The 13,769-nt window shown below is 38.0% G+C and overlaps 1 protein-coding gene across 7 annotated transcripts in view; it reads left to right on the forward strand.

The window, feature by feature from the left end:
* Window positions 1–149: 149 nt before the first annotated feature.
* The window catches only part of LOC103103181 (uncharacterized), a 275,130-nt gene continuing 261,510 nt past the window's right edge, over window positions 150–13,769 (forward strand). For 4 of the 7 annotated variants that reach the window (XM_007486577.3, XM_007486573.3, XM_007486581.3 and 1 more), the window contains exon 1: window positions 150–308. The gene's annotated coding sequence lies outside the window, so the exon portion shown is untranslated. Of the gene's footprint in view, window positions 309–1,064; window positions 1,194–13,769 lie in introns of all 7 variants that reach the window. The other 3 variants (XM_056825021.1, XM_056825024.1, XM_007486575.3) reach the window with 2 other exon arrangements.

The following is a 13,769-nucleotide window of genomic DNA, read 5'->3' on the forward strand; positions in this document are numbered from 1 at the left end:
AAATTAAGCAATTTCCTTTTTTGGAGTAGCAGAGTGGGTAGTGCGTTTGATATTTGTGACAGTGAATTAGAGAAGTGGAATTTAATCTTTGGGACTGGAAAGGTGTTCTCTCCGAGAGGTTGCTCATTTTTATCTGCCAGGATTGGCTACCTAGGTGAAGCGTCCTGCCGGGGCGGTCCCGGGAGATTGGTAGTAGGAGTAGCAGTTTATCCCTGATTGGCTTCAATTGTTGCCTTCTGGCACCGCGGTCTCCTAACGAGATTGAGGAAGAGACTGGGCTGATGGTTTTGGATTTAGAGAAACTAAAGGTAAATAAGTGAATAATAAAATAAAATAAACTTGACCAGGAGAAAAAGCCTAGTTTCTTGATATCTGCAAGGATAAAATGCTGGTCGTTGTGATTTAGAAGTTCCATTGTGTCCTGGAAAGGGGATGGATTTAGGAGTCCTGATTCGAATCCTGGTAGCGACATTTACCATTTTGTGCATTCCTGGGCAAATCGTGGCACCTTTTTGCAGCCTAAGTATCACCATCTGTAAAATGGTCCAAAGAAGTCTGTCATCAAAATTATTTTTTAAAGTTTCCCAGTAGTTACATCCCTTCATCTTTTATAATACTCTTGAGAAAAAGAGTTAAACTTAAAACGAACTCTTACTTGTGTTCTGGAGAGATGGTGGTGGAAGGAATGCTGTTTTCAATATTGGTTTGAGGATGAGGTAAACTCCTAGGATGGCTTCCTAGAATTCTGATTTTATGCCAGAAGTCCCATATCTATTATATCTGAGGGATACTTTTCCTCATACTTTCCTATAACTAGTTGTGTTAGCAAAGGAGTAAGAAAAATAAGTTGAGAGAGAAACTGGGTCTGTGAGAAACTCTACCTTGTAAAGAAAGTCATGAGCTTCTGCAAAGAACAATATGCCAAAATTTGTTCATAACCTGAATTTTTTATTTAACTCTTAACTTCCCTTACCTTCAGGAAACCAAGACCAATCTCTAGCCTCTAAAGTATGCAGTAGATGCATGAACAGATTTAACATTAACTCTGCCTTTTTTTTTTTCAGTACCTCCATAGATTAGAGTATCTTTGAGAGAGACCTACAGTTTCCCCTGGCTAGAGGATATCCTAATGAACTACTCACTTACTTCTTAGCTCTTTTACCAAGAAGAGGGCTGAAAATGCTTTCTTCAAGGTCAGAAATGATCATTTAACTACTAAATTACCTCATTACCTGGCCTTTCCTTTCATCCTCCCTGCCTTATCTGTGGCATCTGCCCCAATTTACTTTTTCCTCCTCTTTGATGGTCTCTTTTTCCTCACTTACAGATGTCCAGCAGGCTGTTAAAAAGAAATGGAGGAAATGGAATGGATTGTGATCAAGGACTAAAATAGAGGAATTTTCCTTGGCAAATTTAACTCCTTTTCCTTGGAGTTTGGAATAAATGAGAATAATATGGGGCATGATGTAAAAGGATGCATGTAGTAAGAAAGGTTGAAGGATATCGGGGCGTCAGAATGAGCTTCTGGTTCTCACTCCTGATTTTTCTTATATTTAACTACTTTTCCACAATTTTCTTTGCTAGAAAAATATCCTGTTGAACATGTCCTGAACCCCAGACTCATAACATTGTCTGTTAAATAGCTCCACCTTTGTGTCCTGTGTGTATTTCAAACTCAAAATAAAACTCATTATTCTTTCCTATCTTCAATCTTCTTTTCTTTCAAATTTCCCTAATTTTCTCAAGGGCCCCACTATTTCACTATGCACCCAAGTTTTGGTTTTCTTTGACTATTACACCTCCTTCACCCTTCATTTTCTGTTCATTGAGTTGCCAAGTTTTGTTGATTGTACCTCCATAACATTTTTGGAACTTGTCCTCATGTGGTTACAACTCTAGATGAGTCTCTCTTCTCCCCTATAATATATTCCCTTCTTCCAGGCTCTTCCTTTTCTACTTATCTTTTACACAGATGATGTGTAAAGATAATCTTAAAGCACAGATAAAAAATGTGTTTCACCTCCTCAAAACCCTTCAAATAGCTTTGTTTTAGTTCTCTGATAAAGTGTGATTCCAGGATTAGAAAGATTAATAAGGGCTTTGATGCCAAAGAAGGTTTTAAAAGTATTTGATCCTAAAGGCAATAGAAAGCCACAGGTGTTTACTGAGGGTATGTGGGGGGTGGGGGGGTGGGGAAGGGGTGGGTGGGTGGGGTGTGTGTCCATATAACATGATTGGGCTTATGCTTTCAGAAAATCACTTTGTTGGCTGAATGAAGGCTAATTATAGTGGGGAGGGACTCCTATTAGTAGGCTATTAGAGTAATCCAAGTATTAGTTGATGAAGGCCTGTGCTAGAGTGGTGGTACTATCAGAGGAGAAAAGGGGGTGTATTGGAGAGATGTTGCATTTATAGTCCTCCATACCTTTTTTCTAACTACATTTTTAGCCTTATTTTATACTATTTCATACCCGCTCACACTCGCTCCTTGTTTCCTGAATTCTACGTTCTACATCCCACTTTCATGCATTTACACAGGGAATTTTCTATGCTTAAAAAAAGTAGTCTACCCTTACTATCTTTGCTTTTCAGAATCTGACTTACATTGCCTCAACTCAGGTGCCACCTCCTCTTTGAAGCCTTTCCTTTTTTGAAGCCTTCAGTTGTTGGTGTTCTCCCTTTTCTTATTTTTCCTAGAAGTAGTTATGTGTCACAATAAATAGAATCCTAAGCCCCAAATCAGGAAGTCTTGGCTGTAAATTTAACCTCAGACATTTATTAGCTATATAACCTAGAGTTTCAGGACACCACTCTGTCTTGGTTCTCCTACCTATCTGATTATTCCTTCTCTTTCTCTTTTGCTGCATCAGTTTCCACATCATGTTCTCTAACTTTAGGTGTCCCTCAGGGTTCTATCCTGGGCCTTTTCTTCTGTGCTAATTTACCTGGTAATCTCATCAGTGCCCATGTATTTAATCATCATCTGTATTTTGAGATTCCCAAAATCTACCTATATTTCCCCAATCTCTCTTCTGATCTCCAATCTTAATTTTTCTACTGCTTTTCAAACAATTTGAACTATATGCTCAGTAAACATCTTAAAACTCAACATGTCCAAAATGAAACAATCTCTTTCCCCCTAAACCCTCCTCTGTGTCTCCCTTCCCTATTGTAGGATTCCAGGCATATACATCTGGAAAATATGGTTGATGTATTGATATTGGTCAGAGCAGTTAATGAGACAGCTCAGAGGCCAGAAGAATCTCTGGGCCTGAGCCACAGAAGGCTTAGCTCTGGCCTGGTCAAACAGCATTCCAATGCATGATTTATGAGCAGGCCATGCAGTCTTTGTTCTGGGAGTTTGGAAAGCACGGGCTGAATTTACCCACGCCTCTAGCTTGTACGTCGTTGACATGTCAAGCCAATGTAAATCCACTATGCTTTACATATGTATAACATACCTCACAGTCATTGCCATAATAAAAGACAAGAAAGGCGCTGCCCCTCCCTCTCTCTCTGACTCTGGCTTTCTGCCATCTGGCTAGCTCCTCTGGAGCCCCACTATGATCTCTAAAGACCTTACCCTTTGTTTCCTCCTGCTTGGAAGCTTCTCCCCTGTAACTCTGATTTCTATCCTCATGCTTGATCTCTATTCCGATCTAGGAATCTCCTATTCCATGCATTCCTTGTTATTCATATCTTCCTTCACTGAATACCCTATAAAGGAAGATACTAAAGAGGCAAGCGCCTTCCCTTATTACAATTAATCTGTCTGTGTCTCTCGATTTATCAACCCTTTCTCCTGGCTTCTTTCTCCTCCTCAAGTTACACCCTCTAGGAATTTCTTTTGTGCAGTGGTTGCTGGCGGCTGCTGTACCTATTATTGTAGAGAGCAACACCATTCTCCTAGTCTCTCAGGTTTGAATCCTAGAAGTCATTCTGTCCTTACTTTCTTTAATTCTCATAACCGATCTGTTCCTAAGATTGGTTGATCTCTCTCTTGCACATCTCTTATATACAATCCCTTTTCTCCTCATCACTTCATACTTGGATTACTCTATTAGCCTTTTAGTAGGTCAGCCTGCCTCAAATCTTTCCTCTATAATCAGGCTTTATTCAGACAAAGAGAGCTTAGAGGAGAAAGGAGTGACATTGCTGAGAGATGGTTCACTTTTTGGCAATGAGGATAGGGCATTGTCTCCCTAACTTCTATGGAAAAGGTCAGGCAGTCTCTCATAAGATATTTTTATAGGGGGAAAATTTGATATCATCATCACCCCATGCAGGGAGAGAGGTTCTGGATGGTGGGGAAGGTGATCTTTGTGCATATTATGGTATGGGTTGATAATTGTATTGATCTAAGGCTCTATGATCCTGATAATATGATGAACATGGGTGAACATGTATGACAGCACAGGAGGTATAATAGTCTTCCATGTTGTTCCTGCTGCTACTTCTAGTTATGGCCTGATTTTAATATCAGGCAATCCACTATGAACTGTAAAGATTTGGTTTAGATCTGGAGCTTAATCCTTTTGAAACAGGTAAAAAAGCCTAAGTGTTTTCCAATATGTACTTTTATTACTCAGGGAGCCATCACATTGTTTTGTTTTTACTATCTTTTTTTATTAGTTTTTCTTCCTTTAATGTTACTTTTGCCAAGCTTCTAAATACCCCAAGGCCATGGTTGTCTAATAACTACCCTAAAACCATTTTAGTGGTGGAAGGCTCCACCCTTAATTAATAACCTTGTCTCAAAAAGTAGGCGTGGTATGAGCAATAGCCTTAGGCCTGCCTGTATAGGTTAGACTGATTTTCCTTAAAAGGTGTGACAGAAAGTAACAGAGTACAGAAAGTCACAAGGATCTTGGTGGGGCCCTAATACTTGACTGACAGCCTAAATGGGATTTCCTTCCTGAATATGGTTGTTGGATTTCCCATGGTATGCCCCCCTAACTCTTCCCCAAAGTGACTAATTACATGTCCTTTAGTTAACTATTACATGAATATCTTTTAATTTCATTTTTGAACCTAAACTTCCAGTAAACTGACCTGAGTCAATCCTTTACCACATCTGAATAATGTCCCTTCGTGGTCACCATAAACTGTAACAATTAAAATATTTGGAGCCTTAAACTGTAAGAGTTAAAAGAGTTGAAGATATAAATTGTGATAGATATAAGAGTGGGTGAGTAAATTGTGACCATTGGAAATATGTTTTCACTACAGTGTCTTGGTTTTAAATCAAATATAAGGTGATCGCCAGGGAAATATTCCCAATTATGAATATACCCAAGTCAACTGGGTTTTATAGAGAATTTAATTAATAATACAATGAGTACTTAAAGAAAAGAGAGAAAGAGAGAAAAAGGAAATAAGTATGAAGGGCCTTAAGCCAACATGGCCTAGACCTGAGTCTTAAGAGAGAGAGATCAGTCAGTCAGTCTTTTATCAATCACCACAAGGTCTGTCTAAGCAAGGATTCTAGTGACAGAGTCTCCTCAGAGAGAGTTCCAGCCAGAGTCCTCCTCAAAGAGCCTTCCAGCCAGAGACTGTTTCAAAGGGCCTCTCTCAAGAGTCTCCAGAGGGACAGAGTCCCCTCAGAGGAGCTTCAGCGAGACCTCCTTAGAGATTGTCCTCCAAGAGCTTCCCTTCTCCAGAGCCTCTCTCAAGAGATTCTCCTCAAGCGATCCTCATAAGAGCTTTTTTTCTCAAGAGAATCTCTTTCTTATACAGGGTTTTTTTGCCTATGTCACCTCCCCTAAGTCCTTACATCTACCAACCACAGTAGACGTTTTCCAAAGGACAGCCCATTCTAAAAACACTGCTGGGTTGACTAATCCCTTTAGTAAGTTTGTACCAGAAAAAACTTCTGAATAAGTTTTCATCTCTTTGCTCCTGGCAAGTTTACAAGTTGCCTGACCTTTAATAGGAACTTAGCACCCCATTGTATTAATTCTAAAAATAGGCATGGCTTAAAGAACTTTTTGCCTCACTATAAGTATGGGCCCAAGTACCCTCATTGTTTAGCAAGGAATTTTTTCCCCTAAATCAGTCCTAAGTACAGGTGGAGTAGAGGTCCTCCCATTTCTGATCCAAGTAGAGGTCTCACATCCAAATGTGGAATGTTCCCAGTAGGGAATTGTTCCAATTGAGAATTCCCCGATGGAAAAATTTTTAACATTCACAAGTCTGAGAAATTTCAAGATTTACACATGTTGTTAATATTTGCACTAGGATGTTCATTTAGAGTCTACATCCCCAATCATATCCCCTCTGTCCCTGTAGTCAAGCAGTTGCCTTTCCTCAGTGTTTTTACTCCCACAGTTTTTTTCTCTGCATGTGGATAGTGTTTTTTCCCATAGGTCCCTGAAGATTGTTCAGGGACTGTGAACCTTAAAAATTCCCAGACCCTACTTCATAAGATTGGATTAAGACCATTCCCCATTTGGGCAGTGAAGGTACTTGATCAGGAATGTGAGAACTCTACTTCACCATACTTAAGCATGCCCTAGAGGAAGATAAAGTTGTAAACTCTTTGCTGAACAATGAAAAGTACTTAAACCCATACTTATAGTAAGACAAAAAAAATTCTTAAGCTATGCCTATTTTGGGTTTATTGAATAATTGGGACAAAAGGGTGCTAAGTACCTATAAAGGTCAGACAACTTGTGAATTTACAAGGAACAAAGAGCTGAGAAACTTACTCAGAGCTTTCCTGGTGTGAATTAAATCTTCCACTGATGTATCGTCTTTCTCAGGTCTTTTTACACGACCTTTATAAACATAGGTTGCTACTCTTCTCAGTTCTTCGAGGTCCATAGAGTCCCAATTAGGACAGCTAGTTTTAAAGTAGTCTCTTACCACTGAACAACAATTCGCAATGAATTGCCTATGTATTTGTCTAATGTCTCTTTCTCTGGATAAATCAAGGTCTGTATTCCCTACGTCAATAGGTCTGTCCATAAACTGGGAGGGTGTTTCATCAATATGTTGTCCAATTCTTTCAAATTTTGACCATTTTTCAGGTCTATCAGGGCAAGCTCTCATGGTTGTCAATAATGCTTCTCTGGCCTGGTTTAGTTTTGTGTGATCTAGTTCAACATTTGGGTTCCAATGTGGATCTTCAGTTGGCCAATAACTTCCTTTTTTACCTCGCTTTTGATTAGCCAGAGAGACGATATTATTTTTCTCTCTCTTTGTCAATAAGGCTTCTAATAAATTCTCAACATCCAACCAAGTGGGGTCAAAAGTTCTGAATATGTTCTCTAATTTTTTTATAATTAATATTGGTTCGTCCTCAAATGATGGCATATCTTCCTTCAATTTTTTTAAATCCCGAGGGCTAAAAGGTGTATGATGTCTTACAGATACCAAGTTTCCATTTTTATTAAAAGTGGGTACTTCCCTTAAAGGAAATAAGCTATCTGAATTATTTGGTACTCCTGTTTCTAGGCTGCTTGCTCCATTCTCAGTTGGGTAAGTATGAGAAATAGAAGAGTTGGGCACACTAAGGGAGAGGGTTTGTTGTTGTTCCATAGTGCCAGAAAAAATCAGAGGTAGGAAGGGTATGAGAATTGAATTGAGCACGGTGGGAAGGAGGAGCCAAGGAAGAAGTGTGAAAGGATACAGAGGTATTAGGATTGGAGGAATCAGTAAGGTGTGAAGTGGAGGCATTAAGATCAGAAGTATGGGTAGGGTGTGAACTTAGAGTTGACTGTGTAGGGTCGGAAGCATGGGTGGGGTGTGAACTTAGAGTTGAGGGTGTGGGGTCGGAAGCATGAGTAGTGGGAGGAGTGGGTGGGTTTTCTGAGGCCGATGGGGCAGGGGGAGCTGTGTCCAAAGTTTCTGATAATGTTCTTAACTCTCTTTTAATGCTTCTCATAAAAGTTACGGTCTCCCCATGATGTCCCTCCATACGCTCCTCTATAAGCTCCTGCCGAGTATTTAGTTCTACAATTTGTTGGATATTAGAGGGAGCAATTTGTTGGTTTGACTGAGAAATGAGTTCTTCAAGGAAATACAATATTACAATTACAGCAATCAAAAACTCAAGGGAAAGTAGTATGTTGATTAAATTTTGCCATAAGTTCCATGGGATGAGCCCTTTCAGAGAGACAAGGAATTTTGTATTTATAAGATTGGTCATGGGGCTGATAAGCCAGCTGTTAAGTAAGTTGTAGACCAATGCTTGTACTAAGAAAAGAACAAAGTTTTTACTGAAATGCCAGTTGTTAACTAAGTTCTGAACTGTCTGTAACTCCATATTTCTAAAGTAAACACGTGGGAAGCAGGACAAGGTCAAAAATCTTTCCCAGGTTTTTCTTGTCCTAATTTAGGCAGTTGCTAGCCAGGACCTTAGGGCCCTGTTGTTAAGATCTAAAACAGCTTAATTTAAGGAGAATCAAAAAGGTTTTTTACTCGCCCGTTCTTGAAGCTGTAATTTTGAAGCCAAGTTAAAAAAGAAAGCAAAACTGACTGATAGAGCAAGTAATAAAGAGAGAGAGAGAGAAAAGAAAGAGATTTCCCAGAAACTTTTTGAGGGTTTTCTCACCAACTTCGTGGTCAGCCATAAACTGTGATAATTAAAATGGTTGAGGTCATAAACTGTAGTGATTAAAATAGTGAAAGACTTAAATTGTGGCCACTAAAAGAGTAGGAAAGGAATAAGTATGAAGGGCCTTAAGCCAACATGGCCTAGACCTGATTCTTAAGAGAGAGATCAGTGAAAGATTTAAAGAAAGAAATTGAAATGTTAAACAGACAATTGAAAAATAAGGGAGAGACTATAGCCCCTTTGCGGGAATTCACAAATAAATCAGTAACTTGCCACTTCTGTGAGAAGAAGGGCCACAAAATGATGGAATGTAGAACCTTTCTTAAGATGATTGGAAGAAATACACAGTTTAATAACAATTTTAGAAATAACAACTATAGAAATGATGATAATGGTCATAGAAACCAGAATTTTAGAAATTACTATAATGAATATAGAAATAAGAACTTTAGAAACCAGAATTATAGAAATAGGAATTGGGAAAATGACAATGCTCTAAATGAAGAAAATGATAATACTCAACAACAATATATAAGAAATGGTGCTCGTCCAAAAAATACTCAAGGTGCTAATGACCCTCAGAGAGGTGCCCTTCAGGAGGGTGCCCAAGGAGCTTCCCAAATATAATGAAGGTGATTATTCTTAGACTCTATTGATTTTGTTGATATTAATTAACCTTTTTCAGTTTTGTCTCTACTCCAAATAGTAGGAAAGGATGAGCAAAGAACTTAAAACTATGATTGGAAAATTATGCACTGAGGCAAATTTAAAATGGCCTGAAATTCTCCCTCTGGCCCTATTTTATCTTAGAAGCAGGCCTAGAGGAGACCTATACATCTCACCATTTGAGATGCTTTTTGGACATCCGCCTATACAGGCTAAACCTTTTTCCCCTGCATATACATCACTATTAGAGGGAGATATTACTATTGCTTCCTATATACAGGAGTTACAGCACAAACTACGTGAACTCCATGAATCCGGAGCTGCAGTACAAGCCAGACCACTAGATTTTTCTCTTCATGACCTGAATCCAGGAGATAAAGTTTATATTAAGAATTTCAAGCAAACTGGAGCAACTCAGCCTTCATGGGAAGGACCATTCCAAATATTATTAACTACTCCAACATCTATAAAGATTGTAGAAAAGGACTCTTGGATTCATTGCTCACATGTGAAGAAAGCATCTTCTGTCGAGACTGATTGACTGTATCTTATCACATGAATTGGAGGTAATAATCCATAGACAAGTGGATACTGTTTTTTCAAGGACACATCAAATTACTGATTCTTTCCTTATTTTTATTATTGCTTATCTTTTATTTTTTGATCAGAATATTTGATTTTTTCTCATTTATTGTACAAAAGGTACACATAATTAATATTTTTCTGCAGTAATAGAAGTTTAATATATATATTCTTGCTATAATGTTAATGCTTACCAAAAAGCTTTAAACTATGGGAACCTGCCATTTATTGATAAAATATTATGAGACTGTGGTTAATGTTAATGTATGATTCCAGAAAAAGGGATAAAAAACAAGGAGCACAGACTTAACCTGAATAGTGCCAAAAAGAGCACACATGAAATACTAATGTGAGACTCGAGGTTGCGACACTTGACATATGTTAAGTCGTAGGACTTCCTTGTATCTACACTCTTTGTGAAGTACTCATACAAGTACAAAGGTTGACTATCATGCTGGCTCCCTATATCCCTGAGAATGACAAAAAGGTCAGAAGAGGGAATGACACTTACTCATCAAAACAGAATTCTGATTTTTTTCCTTCTTATATTATGACAACTTCCTGTAGTCTTGGCTACAAATGGCTAAGTGAAATATTACTGCATTCTGTCCTACAGACTTGTGGGATAGAAACTACTTTAAATTGGACCTATACACGGGCCTATTTTGAATTTTTTCTCCTTATGTTTTTGATTATTTTTCTCTTCTTTTCATAATTGACTCATACACCCCCATAACTCAACATTGCATCCTGAGCTGAACTGGATGTTTTTTAATACTTACTTCAGGGGGGATTGTATTTTAATTTAAAATCCAAGAATTTTTGAATTTTTTGTTTGAGATTGTATTTTTATATATAAAATCCAAGATTTTGAATTTTGTTTGAGAAAATATCTTCAAGGAAGAATCTTGATAACTACTAAATCCAGAGAATGAATTGTTGCAGAAAGGTGCAGAAAACCTACACTTCATCAAGAAGATCAAGAATGAACTTTGGATATAATTGATTGAACTGAAGTTTGATTGAACATTTATTTGAATGTATACTCTTATGCCAAAAGGGGACTGCCCCCTAATTTGGATTTTTGTCAATGTGCCTAGCAAAACATTGGTTTTTCTTTCTCTCTTTTCTATTCCTCCCTATCGTAATTTCCTCTTAGAAATTGAATATTGTATACATCTGTAATTAGAAGTGTTTAGGACTACAAGATGATTATGTTAAATGATCAATGGGGAGACTAGTCTCCCAATGATCATCAGGGGGGATTGTGAACCTTAAAAATTCCCAGACCCTACTTCATAAGATTGGATTAAGAACATTCCCCATTTGGGCAGTGAAGGTACTTGATCAGGAATGTGAGAACTCTACTTCACCATACTTAAGCATGCCCTAGGGGAAGATAAAGTTGTAAACTCTTTGCTGAACAACGAAAAGTACTTAAACCCATACTTATAGTAAGACAAAAAAATTCTTAAGCTATGCCTATTTTGGGCTTATTGAATAATTGGGACAAAAGGGTGCTAAGTACCTATAAAGGTCAGACAACTTGTGAATTTACAAGGAACAAAGAGCTGAGAAACTTAGAGCTTTCTGGTGTGAATTACTCAAAAATCCACATCTTCTTAGGTGTGGACTAAGAATGGTCTGTCCTTTGAAAAATGTCTACTGTGATTGGTAGATGGAAGAACTTAGGGGAGGTGACATAGGAGAAAATTCCCTATATAAGGACAGAACCAGTCTCTTGAAAAAACAGTCTCTAAGGAGGCTGTTGAGAAAAAACAGTCAGCTGGGAAAGGCTGCCTTGAAGGGTCTCTCTCAAGACTCTCTCGGGGACATTTCAGATTCAGGATTGAGCTGGTGAAGGCAGCTGAGATGGAGCTGGCCTGGTGTCACTAGATTCCTTGCTTGGACAGATCTTGTGGTGAGTGATTAAGGACTGAGTGATCTTTTCTCTTAAGGCTTAGGCCTGGGTTGGCCAGGGCTGCCGTGGGCTGGCCTATCCTTTTCTCATTATTCCCCTTTTTCTCTCTTTCTCTCCTTTTCTTTAATTCCTCATTTGTATTAATTAAAATCGCTATAAAACCCAGCTGACTTGGGTATATATATTAATAATTGGGAATATATTCCCTGGCGACCACCTTATATTTGATTTAAAAACAAAACACTGTAGTGAAAACATATTTCCTGCGGTCACAACTTACTCATCCACTCTTATATCTACTACAATTTATATCATCTACTATTTTAATTACTACAGTTTAAGGCCTCCAACCATTTTAATTATTACAGTTTATGACAATCAACTATTTTAACTATAACAGGACATTGCATTGACATTAATGGAGAAGTCCATTACATTTGAATGTACCACAGTGTATCAGTCTCTGTGTAAAATGTTCTCCTTGTACTGTTCCTTTGCTCTGCATTACTTCCTGGAGGTTGTTCCAGTCCCCATGGAATTCCTCCATTTTATTATTCCTTTTAGCACAATAGTATTCCATCACCAACATATACCACAATTTGTTCAGCCATTCCCCAGTTGAAGGGCATCCCCTCATTTTCCAATTTTTTTGCCACCACAAAATGCAGCTATGTACAAGTTCTTGTACAAGTCTTTTTCCTTATTATCTTTTTGGGGTACAGACCCAGCAGTGCTATGGCTGGATCAAAGGGCAGACAGTCTTTTAGCACCCTTTGGGCCTAGGTCCCAACTGCCTTCCAGAATGGTTGGTTCAATTCACAACTTCACCAACAATGAATTAGTGTCCCCACTTTGCAACATCCTCTCCAACATTCATTACTTTCCATAGCTGTCATGTTAGCCAATCTGCTAGTTGTGAGGTGGTACCTCAGAGTTGTTTTGATTTGTATCTCTCTGATTATCAGAGATTTAGAACACTTTTTCATGTGCTTATTAATAGTTTTGATTTCTTTAACTGAAAATCGCCTATTCATGTCCCTTGCCCATTTTTCAATTGGAGAATGGCTTGATTTTTTGTACAACTGGTTTAGCTCTTTGTTAATTTGAGTAATTAAACCTTTGTCAGAGATTTTTGTTATGAAGATTGTTTCCCAATTTGTTGCTTCCCTTCTGATTTTAGTTACATTGGTTTTGTTTGTACAAAATCTTTTAAATTTGATGTAGTCAAAATTATTTATTTTACATTTTGTGACTCTTTCTAAGTTTTGCTTGGTTTTAAAATCTTTCCCTTCCCTAAGGTCTGACATGTATACAATTCTGTGTTCACACAATTTACTTATTGTTTTCTTCTTTATGTTAAAGTCTTTCTGAGTTTGTCTTGGTGTAGGGTGTGAGATGTTGATCCAAACCTAATCTCTCCCACACTGTCTTCCAATTTTCCCAGCAGTTTTGATCAAATAGTGAATTTTTGTCCCAAAAGCTGGGGCCTTTGGGTTTGTCATAGACTGTCTTGCTGAGGTCACTTTCCCCAAGTCTATTCCACTGATCCTCCCTTCTGTCTCTTAGCCAGTACCAAATTGCTTTGATGACCACTGCTTTATAGTATAGTTTGAGATATGGGACTGCAAGGCCATCTTCCTTTGTATTTTTATTTCTCTGATATCCTTGATCTTTTGTTCTTCCAAATGAACTTTGTTATGGTTTTTGGAAGTTCAATGGATATGTCACTAAGTAGATAGATAAGTTTGGGTAGGATGGTCATTTTTATTATGTTATCTCATCCTACCCATGAGCAGTTAATGTTTTTCCAATTGCTCAAATCTAGTTTTAATTGTGTGGAAAATGTTTTGTAGTTGTGTTCATATGAAGTCCCTGTGTTTGTCTCGGGAGATAGATTCCTAAGTATTTTATATTGTCTAAGGTGATTTTGAATGGAATTTCTCTTTCTAATTTCTGCTGATGAGATGTGTTGGAGATATATAGAAATGCTGATGACTTATGTGGGTTTATTTTGTATCCTGCAACTTTGATAAAGTTGTTGAT

Source organism: Monodelphis domestica, chromosome 3 (assembly GCF_027887165.1).
Source record: "Monodelphis domestica isolate mMonDom1 chromosome 3, mMonDom1.pri, whole genome shotgun sequence".
NCBI lineage: Eukaryota > Metazoa > Chordata > Mammalia > Didelphimorphia > Didelphidae > Monodelphis > Monodelphis domestica.